This window comes from Branchiostoma lanceolatum, chromosome 8, assembly GCF_035083965.1.
Source record: "Branchiostoma lanceolatum isolate klBraLanc5 chromosome 8, klBraLanc5.hap2, whole genome shotgun sequence".
Taxonomy (NCBI): Eukaryota; Metazoa; Chordata; class Leptocardii; order Amphioxiformes; family Branchiostomatidae; genus Branchiostoma; species Branchiostoma lanceolatum.
The window spans coordinates 18,086,162-18,098,175 of NC_089729.1; the positions used below are offsets into that span (position 1 = coordinate 18,086,162).

At 41.7% G+C, this 12,014-nt stretch overlaps 2 long non-coding RNA genes and 1 other non-coding gene across 7 annotated transcripts in view; 1 reads left to right on the plus strand and 2 right to left on the minus strand.

The window, feature by feature from the left end:
• LOC136440105 (uncharacterized) overlaps positions 1-12,014 on the minus strand; it is a 77,915-nt gene that overhangs the window by 48,316 nt on the left and 17,585 nt on the right. The gene's annotated exons all lie outside the window — the stretch shown is intronic.
• On the plus strand, positions 259-8,575 carry LOC136440135 (uncharacterized). 5 transcript variants are annotated; one of them, XR_010756629.1, is made up of 7 exons: positions 259-387; positions 559-2,628; positions 3,030-3,094; positions 4,765-4,914; positions 6,561-6,711; positions 6,915-7,022; positions 7,339-8,575. It is a non-coding gene; the product is annotated as an uncharacterized lncRNA (long non-coding RNA). The 5 variants fall into 5 exon arrangements; XR_010756628.1 differs by having other exon boundaries at positions 277-2,628; XR_010756631.1 differs by having other exon boundaries at positions 277-2,628; positions 3,036-3,094.
• Positions 11,496-11,577, minus strand: Trnal-uag (transfer RNA leucine (anticodon UAG)). The gene has a single exon. It is a non-coding gene; the product is annotated as a tRNA-Leu (tRNA).

Below are 12,014 nucleotides of genomic sequence, written 5' to 3' on the forward strand. Positions count from 1 at the left end.
TCTTTTACTTGGTTGTCTGATTGTGAATTGAATGTAGGATTTGAAAATCACGGTCAGCTAATATATCATGCATGCCTGATTCTTCCGCCAATATGCAATGTGAATGTCATAGAAAATTATGTCTGGTGATTTAGTCCTTTGTGCTGGCAATTTCAAGATAACCAAAAATGTCAATTTCTGGTCTGAACAATGCTTTAATGCTAGTAAAGTCTTGTTGTTTTTTGTCAGCTTATGCATGTCTGTTTCTTCTTCCGATGTCGCAGAGATGTCTAGACGTAACTCCGGGGCGCCACCATCACTAAAGGCGCCATGTGACAGCATCCAGTACATCACCAAGCCCAGGATGTGTCAAGCGTATCTACCGGCTTATCCACGAGAACCGTAACGGTTGTGTTCTTTTGTTAAAGTTGAGACGGACAGCAAAGGTCGAGAATTGAACTCGCTAACTTCAGGATATTCAATCGTCATTTGTTTCGCAGCGCAAAAAATGTTACTCTGCTTGTTTGCTTGCTTATGTTACTATGCATCATCCTAATTGATTATTTCACTTTCTTGCAGTTACAAAGAAAACAGAAGCTGACATCTCTCAGTAGCTTCCAGGACCGCATTGATGCCATCAAGCCCGGATCAGCTACACCGATGTTCATGGTGGGACTTATTCTGGGTGAGAGGTGGTCCAACGAGTGCGCCATCTCTACGGTGACGTCCAGGAAGACCGGTGCTCATGTGTACGCCCTGCAAGAGGACATGGCATTGTTAAGTGTTTCATGATTAATCATTATGGGAATAAAATTGATGTTTTCATAGAATTGGGCTGGGACTGACTAATGTCTTTGGCGTTGTAGGAAGTTCATGATTTGTGATGTTCCATTTATAGCTTTAACTGAACGTACGGTTCCCTTTGTGTACCTGAGGCATTGTCGGCAGGGATGATCACAATCTCTTGGTTGATAATAGGGTGCTTGAGTGTATTTGGTTGATATCCCGAGTGATATTGTTGGTAGGGGGTGAGGGCATTTTGTGAGTGGTGGCTGCTTTTTCACGCAGGGCTTTAGCCTGTTTCTGTGGTGTATATGCTCGGTGTGTGGCTCTTTTGGTTTCTGTGACTGTGTCGGTGGCTGAGATTGTACTCGGGGTGGCTGTGAAGTTCATTGTTTCAGAGAACGGGGACTTTCCTGGTTCTGTTAGTTTATGACTGCTTGGGTTCTTCTACCATCTGTTGTCCTTTCTGTTTATGTAGACTGGTTGGTGGTTGTCGGGGAACCTAGACCAGGACATAATTTGCCTTGTGTCACATCTTGGAGTCCCGAACTAAGATATGGCACAGGGCCAGGAAGGAAGGCAGGTGGTTGGAGAGCCTGAGTAGTTGTGAGCTGACAGAACCAGGGAAATCCCTGATCTCTGGAGCACTGAACTTTGCGGTTTCTTCGAATGTAATCCCGGCCATCGACATAGCCACAGTAACTGAATTAGTCATACATTAGGGTGTATATAGCGTAGAAACAGGCTGGAGCGCTGTGTGCAGAAGTAGTCGTTGCTCTCGAAATGTCTCGACCCCTCACCAGCAATAAAACTCAGGGTGTCATCAAAATGGACTCAACACCTTGCCATCCATCAAGAGATCGTGATTCTCTCAGCTGGTAATGCTTCAGGTAGACAGAGGGGATGGTACATTTCTAGGTTGAACCTAGAACTGAAATGACAATCCCAAATCAAGTTAACTTCCTGTCATGCCCCCACCAGTCTGTAGATGAAATTTTTGTTAAGTGATCTTTTATATATAGTTTGTTTTGTCTCATCTTTTTGTATTTTTTTGTATTTAGTAGATGTTGATATTGCCCATTTATGGTATAGAGGGCTGAGCTTGTAGCCTCCTATAAAGTCCTATTGAAATTTTGGCTACTTATATTAAGGCTAGGCTGACGTTGGAACACACACACAAATTAACACTCACATACTAATGCACACATACACGTGTGGCGTCGCGGTGACAGTGGCAGGGTGTTTGGCCCCAGAACCCAGCTGCAGAGGAGTTCGAATCCGGGGTTCCCTGATTTGTCCCTTTGACGTTGTGTCCTTGGGAAAGGTACTTAACACGACTTTCCTCACTTCACTCAGGTGTAAATGAGTACCTTAGCTTCGGTTAGGGACGTCCCTCGGATAGGACGTTAAATGGAGGTCCCGTGTTTGAGGAGAGCCACACCTCGAGCACGTTAAAGAACCCACCGCACTTCCCGGTGTGCGTGGTTCAAAACCTACAGTCCTATGGCCGCAATAACACACACACAACACAAACACACTAACAAAAACACATTAACAACTATCTGACAGATGACTTAGCCTTAAGCGGCAAAAAAAACTTTCTTAAAGACTTCATTAGTCCAAAACGGCTCCAAGCTACCACCACTCTATCATGTATTGACATTATCAACACGGCAGGTTTAGCATTATTTAGGATTAGTTTTTTGGTCCCAAACTGACACTGATGTTCCTTCTCCCCACATCGCCAGTTATCAAGTGTCATCACAACGGGGGCTTCGCGACGAACTTGAAGAAAACTCCCGGAGCAGTACCAAGACGTCAACGAGGCCATCATTGAGGACATGCGGACGTGTGTTTGTTCTGAAGGTAAGACCAGCTGCTTACGAGTAGTCAGGACATGTTTTTTTTATTAGTAACTTCGGTTAGGTAGGAGTTTTTCGGCAGTTTAAATCTTTACATCGGAGCCTCCTTATCCGGCTTTTCTTCAGCTGATTGTCATTGGGTTTGCGGGGCTGATCCAATGCTCTGTGGTTGTACTTGACTGGATGATCTTCCATACACTTATAATATCAAAGTCATATAAGCTAGGACTATAAGCTAACCCGGCGTTTCCTCAAGCGCCTATGATTTCGCAGCGTCTTACATTTTAATGTGTACCATTTTAATCTGTACCATGGAAAATTAGGTGAACGAACCAAGTACTAACAAACTTCCTGACACTCTGATCAAATGTCCCAATGTATTCTACATTTCTCTTTACAACTTAGGACTAGAAGAGGCACGTGAATAGAATGAGCTGCTGAGCACATGCGGCTTCCACAGATATGACAAGGTATTGTGCTGTATTGTGTGAAAGCTGGCCCAGGTTCCGTTATTACCATCACCACCCAAATTTTAAATTAAAGGACAAGGTTTTGTCAATGAATGATTTATTCCTTTGTGTTGGCAAGTTTAAGTTACTAATTTCTGAACCTGAACAATGCTTACTGGAAACGTTTTGTCTTTTACTTGCTTGTCTGATTGTGAATTGAATGTATAGGATGTAAATATCATGGTTGGACTTTGTCAGCTGATGCATGCCTTTTTCTGCTAATATCGCAGAAATGTCTGGACGTGCTAGTCCGGGGCTGGGTATGGTATGTGCCTAGTAACACCGTCACTGAAGATGCTATGTGACAACATCCAGTACATCACAAAGCCAAGCGAATCTACCGACTTATCTACAAGAGCTGCAGTTCTTTTCTATCTAAAGGTTAGACAAACAGCAAGGTCAAGAATTGAACACCCTTGTAACCTTAAGGATATGCAATTGTCTTTGGTATCGCACCTATAACTCTACCTATAATAAACCAGACATTTCCCTGTTGGCAAGTTTAAGTTACTAGACTGTTTTAATTTCTGAACCTGAACAATTTTTACTGGAAAAGTTTTGTCTTTTACTTGCCTGTCTGATTGTGAATTGAATGAATAGGATGTAAATATCATGGTTGGACTTTGTCAGCTGATGCATGCCTTTTTCTGCTAATATCGCAGAAATGTCTGGACGTGCTAGTCCGGGGCTGGGTACGGGAGGTGCCAAGTAACATCGTCACTGAAGATGCTATGTGACAACATCCAGTACATCACAAAGCCAAGCGAATCTACCGACTTATCTACAAGAGCTGCAGTTCTTTTCTATCTAAAGGTTAGACAGACAGCAAGGTCAAGAATTGAACACCCTTGTAACCTTAAGGATATGCAATTGTCTTTGGTATCGCAGCGCTTTACTCTTTAATTACGAACTCTACCTATAAACCAGACATTTCCCTGTTGGCAAGTTAAAGTTACTAGACTGTTTTAATTTCTGAACCTGAACAATGCTTACTGGAAAAGTTTTGTCTTTTACTTGTCTGATTGTGAATTGAATGTATAGGATGTAAATATCATGGTTGGACTTTGTCAACTGATGTATGCCTTTTTCTGCTTAATATCGCAGAAATGTCTGGATGTGCTACTCCGGGGCTACCCAGCCCCGGAGTAGCACATCCAGACATTTCTGCGATATTAGCAGAAAAAGGCATACATCAGTCTGGATACGGGAGGTGCCAAGTAACACCGTCGCTGAAGATGCTATGTGACAACATCCAGTATATCACAAAGCCAAGCGAATCTACCGGCTTATCTACAAGAGCTGCAGTTCTTTTCTATCTAAAGGTTAGACAGACAGCAAGGTCAAGAATTGAACACCCTTGTAACCTTAAGGATATGCAATTGTCTTTGGTATCGCAGCGCTTTACTCTTTGATTACAAACTCTACCTATAACTCTACCTATAAACCAGACATTTCCCTGTTGGCAAGTTCAAGTTATACTAGACTGTTTTAATTTCTGAACCTGAACAATGCTTACTGGAAAAGTTTTGCCTTTTACTAAGCTTGTCTGATTGTGAATTGAATGTATAGGATGTAAATATCGTGGTTGGACTTTGTCAGCTGATGCATGCCTTTTTCTGCTAGTATCGCAGAAATGTCTGGACGTGCTACTCCGGGGCTGGGTACGGAGGTGCCAAGTAACACCGTCACTGAAGATGCTATGTGACAACATCCAGTACATCACAAAGCCAAGCGAATCTACCGGCTTCCCTACAAGAGCTGCAGTTCTTTTCTATCTAAAGGTTAGACAGACAGCAAGGTCAAGAATTGAACACCCATGTAACCTTAACCCTATCTAGACCGGGGGGGGGGCTAAAAGTGCCCGCGCCAACTTTGACATCGTATAACTGCCAAACGACGTATGGTAGGACAACCAAACTTGGTGACTTTTCCTAAAATTTAGTTGGCAACAATATTATGATAAAAGTATAAGTTTAGCATTTTTTGTGTTGCCATGGCAACGGGTTTCTGAAGAGGCATTTTATGCAAATTTCACTAATTTCGATAAAAACATAGTTGTTTCCATTGTTTTCTTGCTCAACCACACTAGTTTCCTACATGTATAACATCACATGTGATTTAATGTAACTGCCATGATTAAATATTCAAAAATTATGCTAATTTGATGACGTCATCGCTCAAAATCCAAGATGGCGGACAAAATCATTATTTTCGGTATAAACAGGCTTTTTCACCTTTAAATTCGTCACAACCTGGAATTTGGTTAACCAGAAACATTCAGATTAATGTTTTTAGTCTATTTTGATTGTTATTTGGGATCATACATGGAAAAAATGTACTTTTAAAAATTTCAAAATGGCCGATCCAAGATGGCGGATCCCAGGGGGTCGCTAACAACACATGACGTCATTCTCCGACGTCATTTTGACGTCAACTTAGTCACAACTGACGTCAAATGTCTTGGCATACCTTTAAATCAATAATGTGCACCATTTTGTCTAATATTTTTAGAAATTATGGGAATTCCCTATTTACTTAGCCAATAAAATCACATCGATGGCGTCATAATTACGTCATATAACGTCATAACGTCACTAAAATTACAGGAATTATAAAACTTTACGTGATCATCACTCCCTGCAAATTTGGTGATGATAGAGCTTACCGTTCGGAAGTTATGACGGGGGGGTCGAAAGAGCCCCCCCCCGGTCCAAGAAGTCTAAAAAAAGCCCGGTCTAGATAGGGTTAAGGATATGCAATTGTCTTTGGTATCGCAGCGCTTTACTCTGTAATTACGAACTCTAGCTATAAACCAGACATTTCCCGGTAAATGAAATGTGTGCTTGAAAACGGTCTGACTATAATCAAATGTCCTTATACATTGTATTTTTCTTTTCCAACATAGGACTGGATGAACAGTTAAGGTGTGAGGCTGTTGATACGTACACATACCCTGGCCTTGCTGCAGAATTCGAAACTGAAGGGATTGGAGGAGACTGCTGGATTAGCACTTGTGAGTAGATCATGTACAACTTACTCCAAACTGAACAAGACTACCACTTTTCAACCAGACTATAATTTTTGACAAGTTCATGCCATTGTCACTGATGTTAAACAGTTAAACTTTGCCAGTATAATGACAAGGTATTGTACTGTATTGTGTGATCATGAAAGCAGGCCCAGGTTCCGTTATTACCATCACCACCCAGATTTTCAATTAAAGGACAAGGTTTTGTCAATGAGTGATTTATTCCTTTGTGTTGGCAAGTTTAAGTTACTAGACTGTTTTAATTTCTGAACCTGAACAATGCTTACTGGAAAAGTTGTCTTTTACTTGCTTGTCGGATTGTGAATTGAATGTTTAGGATGTAAATATCATGATTGGACTTTGTCAGCTGATGCATGCCTTTTTCTGCTAATGTTGCAGAAATGTCTGGACGTGCTACTCCGGGGCTGGGTACGGGAGGTGCCAAGTAACACCGTCACTGAAGATGCTATCTGACAACATCCAGTACATCACAAAGCCAAGCGAATCTACCGGCTTATCTACAAGAGCTGCAGTTCTTTTCTATCTAAAGGTTAGACAGACAGCAAGGTCAAGAATTGAACACCCTTGTAACCTTAAGGATATGCAATTGTCTTTGGTATCGCAGCGCTTTACTCTTTAATTACGAACTCTACCTATGAACCAGACATTTCCCGGTAAATGAAATGTGTGCTTGAAAACGGTCTGACTATAATCAAATGTCCTTATACATTGTATTTTTCTTTTCCAACTTAGGACTGGATGAACAGTTAAGGTGTGAGGCTGTTGATACGTGCACATACCCTGGCCCTGCTGCAGAATTCGAAACTGAAGGGATTGGAGAAGACTGCTGGATTAGCACCTGTGAGTAGATCCTGTCCAACCTGAACAAGACGACCATTTTTGAACCAGACTACAATTTTTGACAAGTTCAGGCCATTGTCACTGATATTAAACAGTTCAACTTTGCCAGTATAATCAACTTTAATCAGTTAGGATCAGTAACCAACAGTTAACCAATTTAGGTGACATATTTGTGTCACAGGCATTAACTTCTTACATATGATTTCTGTCACCTTTCTAATTGCTGGCGGACAATAAGGCAACCTTCTGCCTTTTTTAGAATGTTCAAAGCAGAAAATCATTTGTCCTTATTGATCGTAATTTCCCTTTTTTGCAGTTACAAGAAGCCTTGAAGCTCAGATCAACTACACCGATGTTCATGGTGGGACTTATTCTGGGTGAGAGGTGGTCGTCCAATGCCAAGTGCGCCATCTCCACGGTGACATCCAGAAAGACCGGTGACGGTGCTCGTGTGTACGCCCTGCCAGAGGACCTGGCATTGTTAAGTGTTTACATCATTGCAGAGTTGGGCTGGGACTGACTTGTCTTGGGGTGATAGGAAGTTAATGATTTGTGATGTTCCATTTATAGCTTTAACTGAACGTACGGTTCCCTTTGTGTACCTGGGGCACTGTCGGCAGGGATGATCACAATCTCTTGGTTGATGGTAGGGTGCTTGATGTGTGTTTGGTTGACATCCCGAGTGATATTGCTGGTAGGGGGTGAGGGCATTTTGTGAGTGGTGGCTGCTTTTTCACCCAGCGCTTTAGCCTGTTTCTGTGGTGTATATGCTCGGTGTGTGGCTCTTTTGGTTTCTGTGACTGTGTCGGTGGCTGAGATTGTATTCGGGGTGGCTGTGAAGTTCATTGTTTCAGAGAACGGGGACTTTCCTGGTTCTGTTAGTCTATGACTGCTTGGGTTCTTCTACCATCTGTTGTCCTTTCTGTTTGTGTAGACTGGTTGGTGGTTGTCGGGGAACTTAGACCAGGACATAATTTGCCTTGTGTCATACCTTGGAGTCCCGAACCAAGATATGGCACAGGGCCAGGAAGGAAGGCAGGTGGTTGGAGAGCCTGAGTAGTTGTGAGCTGACAGAACCAGGGAAATCCCTGATCTCTGGAGCACTGAACTTTGCGGTTTCTTCGAATGTAATCCCGGCCATCGACATAGCCCCAGTAACCGAATTAGTCATATATTCGGGTATGTATATCGTAGAAACAGGCTGGAGCGCTGTGTGCAGAAGTAGTCGTTGCTCTCAAGATGTCTCGACCCCTCACCAGCAACAAAACTCAGGGTGTCATCAAAATGGACTCAACACCTTGCCATCTGTCAAGAGATCGTGATTCTCTCAGCTGATAATGCTTCAGGTAGACAGAGGTACATTTCTAGGTTGAACCTAGAACTGAAATGACATCCCAAATCAAGTTAACTTCCTGTCATGCCCCCAGCAGTCTGTAAATGAAGTTTTCGAAATTGCAATTGTTTTAGGTGTAGTGCAAATTGTGCCATTTGTAACACTTTGCGTTCCTCTGTTTTGTCAACAATTGCTATCAAATAAACGGTTCAAAACCTGGTTTATAGTTTGTTTCCCATTTGATCTTGAAAGAAAACGGATGCTTTCTCCTTCCCCAACCTCAAACTGGCATGAGTGGATGTTCCCTCTCCCCTTAACCCCACTCTAATGTGAAACGGATTTCCCTCTCCCTCGAAGCTGACCTTGACTGTATGGTCCCTCTCGTTGAGCCTCTGTGGTCTGTGTTAAATGTCTCCTTACTTTCCCAGAGCCTCGACCAGTGTAACATGGATGCTAAGTCCCCTCCCAGATCCTTAATCCATGTAGCAATCATTGGCCCTCTCACACAGACCGTTAACTCAATGTGACATTAATGGTCCATCCCTTCTCAGACCCATGACCATGTACAACGGATGGTCCCTCCCATTATAGACCTTTAACTTACCTACAGGTTTTTTATTTCATTGTTTCTCCTTCACCACACCCTAACCTTAAATGGATGGTCCCTCCCTTCCTAGTCGACTTAGTGTGAAATGGTTGGTCCCTTACTCCCTACCACAAGATGAAGGTAGCAGCACGCTGAGTATTAAATCGCGACAGATGGAGTTTGTGACGTAGAGGTAAAACATAGCATAACTAGTACTCTTGAAGACATATTTGATATGTGGATAAGGATTGATGAGATCTCCAAATACTTAGTAATTAGATTTTGGACCCCCTAGTGACTTTCTGAGGTACTGCAGTGCAGCTTCCTGTTCTAATATCTCGTGTTCTGTACATGCTATTGTCGTGATTCTTGGGTGGTAGATAGTCCTTTGGAAGGAAATTAAGTAGAGTAGGTTTGAGTCCTCTAGAACTGCAGGAGCAGGTTTTCTTTCAGAATTTGAAAGGAGATAACTCAAGAAGGGGTTGACAGATGGCAATAATTTTTGGTGTGTAGATATGTGTAACCGGGGCTTAAACCACGTTAGAACCACTGCTGACCTGGTCCCAACTAGTTTAAACCTACCCCAAGGCCGTACCACTCTGCTTTAACTCATCTCCATCCAAGTGACTACTATCTGAGAACGTGGGCGAATCCCGCCGACCTTCACACGACAAAAAACAAAGAAGAACATTAAAAGCCGTATCAAATCTATTACTAAAGCGTGATCTGAATTTGGTCTCTCTGTGACGTTAGCAACATAGAAGAACGGATGATTTTGATTATAATCGAAAATGACCCCTCGTTTGAAAGTCACGGAATGTGTCAATGTCAATTCGTCAGAGGGTTAGTAATCGGTCGGGGATAAGTCAGGAGAGATTCGGCAGTCTGCGGCTAGATGGTTGGGAGTTAAGGTTAGAAAGCATTCGGGGCTCAGTCGTGAGTAAGTCATTTACTGGTTAGGAGATGATTGGGACATGTTCGGCACTAAAAGATATGCGTGGCCTAATAACTGTTCAGACACTGAAGACAAAATTTTGAAACACTGACGTTTCAGACAGCGTCCGCTGTCTGTCGTCAGTGACTGACTGTTTCAAATTTGTATACAGTTGCTTGAGCAATTTTTTTGGGATATCAATGTATATACATAACCACAGCAATACACAATTGCAGAAAGAGAAAGATAGGGAAATAAACTTATCTGATACTACTTTTAAGCCAAAAATATCTGCTTTCTATGAGCTGTATCACAGCGGGCAGGTTGATCTAAACTTGTACCCTACACATCGCACATTAAAGACAATACAGAAAATTTAATATGATGATGATAACTTGAGCTTTCAGATATAGATTCAAACATCAACAAACCTTTGAACGCAAGCAAGTTACGACTAAATGACTTTCGAACACTCCCTGTGCTAGCCTCCCTATACAAGCTGGATTTAAAGATTGATTATATATGTTAATTCCTTTCATGCTAATCCTCACGACGCCTGTGTGTTTTTTTTTAAACCACTCTTGTTCATATTTATGAAAAGACCCCGTAATCGCTAAACTTACATAGCAAACCTGAAGTATATGTAGCACAAAAACTCTAGTTCCTCTAGAACTAGGAATATCTATAACTAGATATCATATAATATGCCAGCTAAGAGGATAGGCTGACAGAAACAGGCCAATGCTAAGCAGACTGGGCCCGTAGGTAGAACACCCGACCCACAGAGACTGGTGACCAGGTTGGTCAACAGGTTGAACAGACATGCAAAATCGTTGAATGTACTGATTTCGTCACGAACTTAACGTTACCCCTTGCACAAATGGTATAAAGCGAGTTAGTTTTCCAAGAAAATGTGGAAGAACAGAATAAACAAGCTGCTAGGGGGCCCAAACCCACACCACGTCTTTATTACACCACAAGCTATCTGCCACAAAACAATCAAGACCATAGTATGTCCAGGTCAAGAGATACAAAAATGGAATTTCTGCTGCAGTACCAAGGTCACATACCAGGGGGCCAAAAATCGACCTTGAATTTCGGCTTCACAACACCTGCCCACGTACCAAATATCATCGTAATCCATCAAGAGGTTCTTGAGTTATGCTGACTGTAGTGGTGTGGAAACACAGACAGACAAACACACAGACACACCCAAAACTATATCTCCATTTTTCATGGAGATAAACATTTTTGTTTGTTATACCATGTTCTGTAACTCATTTGTAACGTTAAAACCTTCCTGACTCAGATTTCATAAATGAAGGCACCTCTTTTTACTCAATTTTTAGTTTTTTTTTTTCCACATGTACGCATCAACTTTGTACCACCCAGGGGATGCCATCTATGTAATCAAATCAGTATGGTGAAAATCATTGACATTGACCAGCAACATATTTCAACCTTAAATATGAACTTATGGAAGCAAATTATCCAGCAATAGAAATTTGTATCAAATTACAAGCATTAAAAAAATGTATTAATCCATTTCTTCTGTCTAAAGTAATCCTGGTCTTTGCATTTTGGTTTTATATCCTGTGCAAAACAAGGCAAAAAATATATTGGCAGCGGTGGGATTCGAACCCACGCCATCGAAATGACTGGTGCCTAAAACCAGCGCCTTAGACCACTCGGCCACGCTACCTTGTGCTATGTTTAGACGTTCCATAGGTATTTAAACTCTAATGCAAATTACAACTGCTTCTGAGATGTCTGTGAAGCCTTCTTGATGTACACTTTGATTTCTTATTGCTTCGCTTTATTAAAAAAATATTATATTTTTATGAGACTGCAAACACAGCACGTCGTGCTGACTGTTGGCAGAATTGTTTACCAAAGAGACACGTGACTAGAGTAGACCAAATATTTCAAGGGGGGGCCTTTTCTAAAATAGTTCCAGCCAATAATTTACTTAGCTTCTCATTTTAAGAGATTAACCTTTCGAAGGATGAACACATAACTATAGTCTTATAACATTAACACACTTTACTTTTTATAAGAATTATGGCCTGAATACTTTATGTTCTCTTTCAAAATATGCAGACACGTTTATGCTACAACCTTTTCTGAAATGGTACAGTC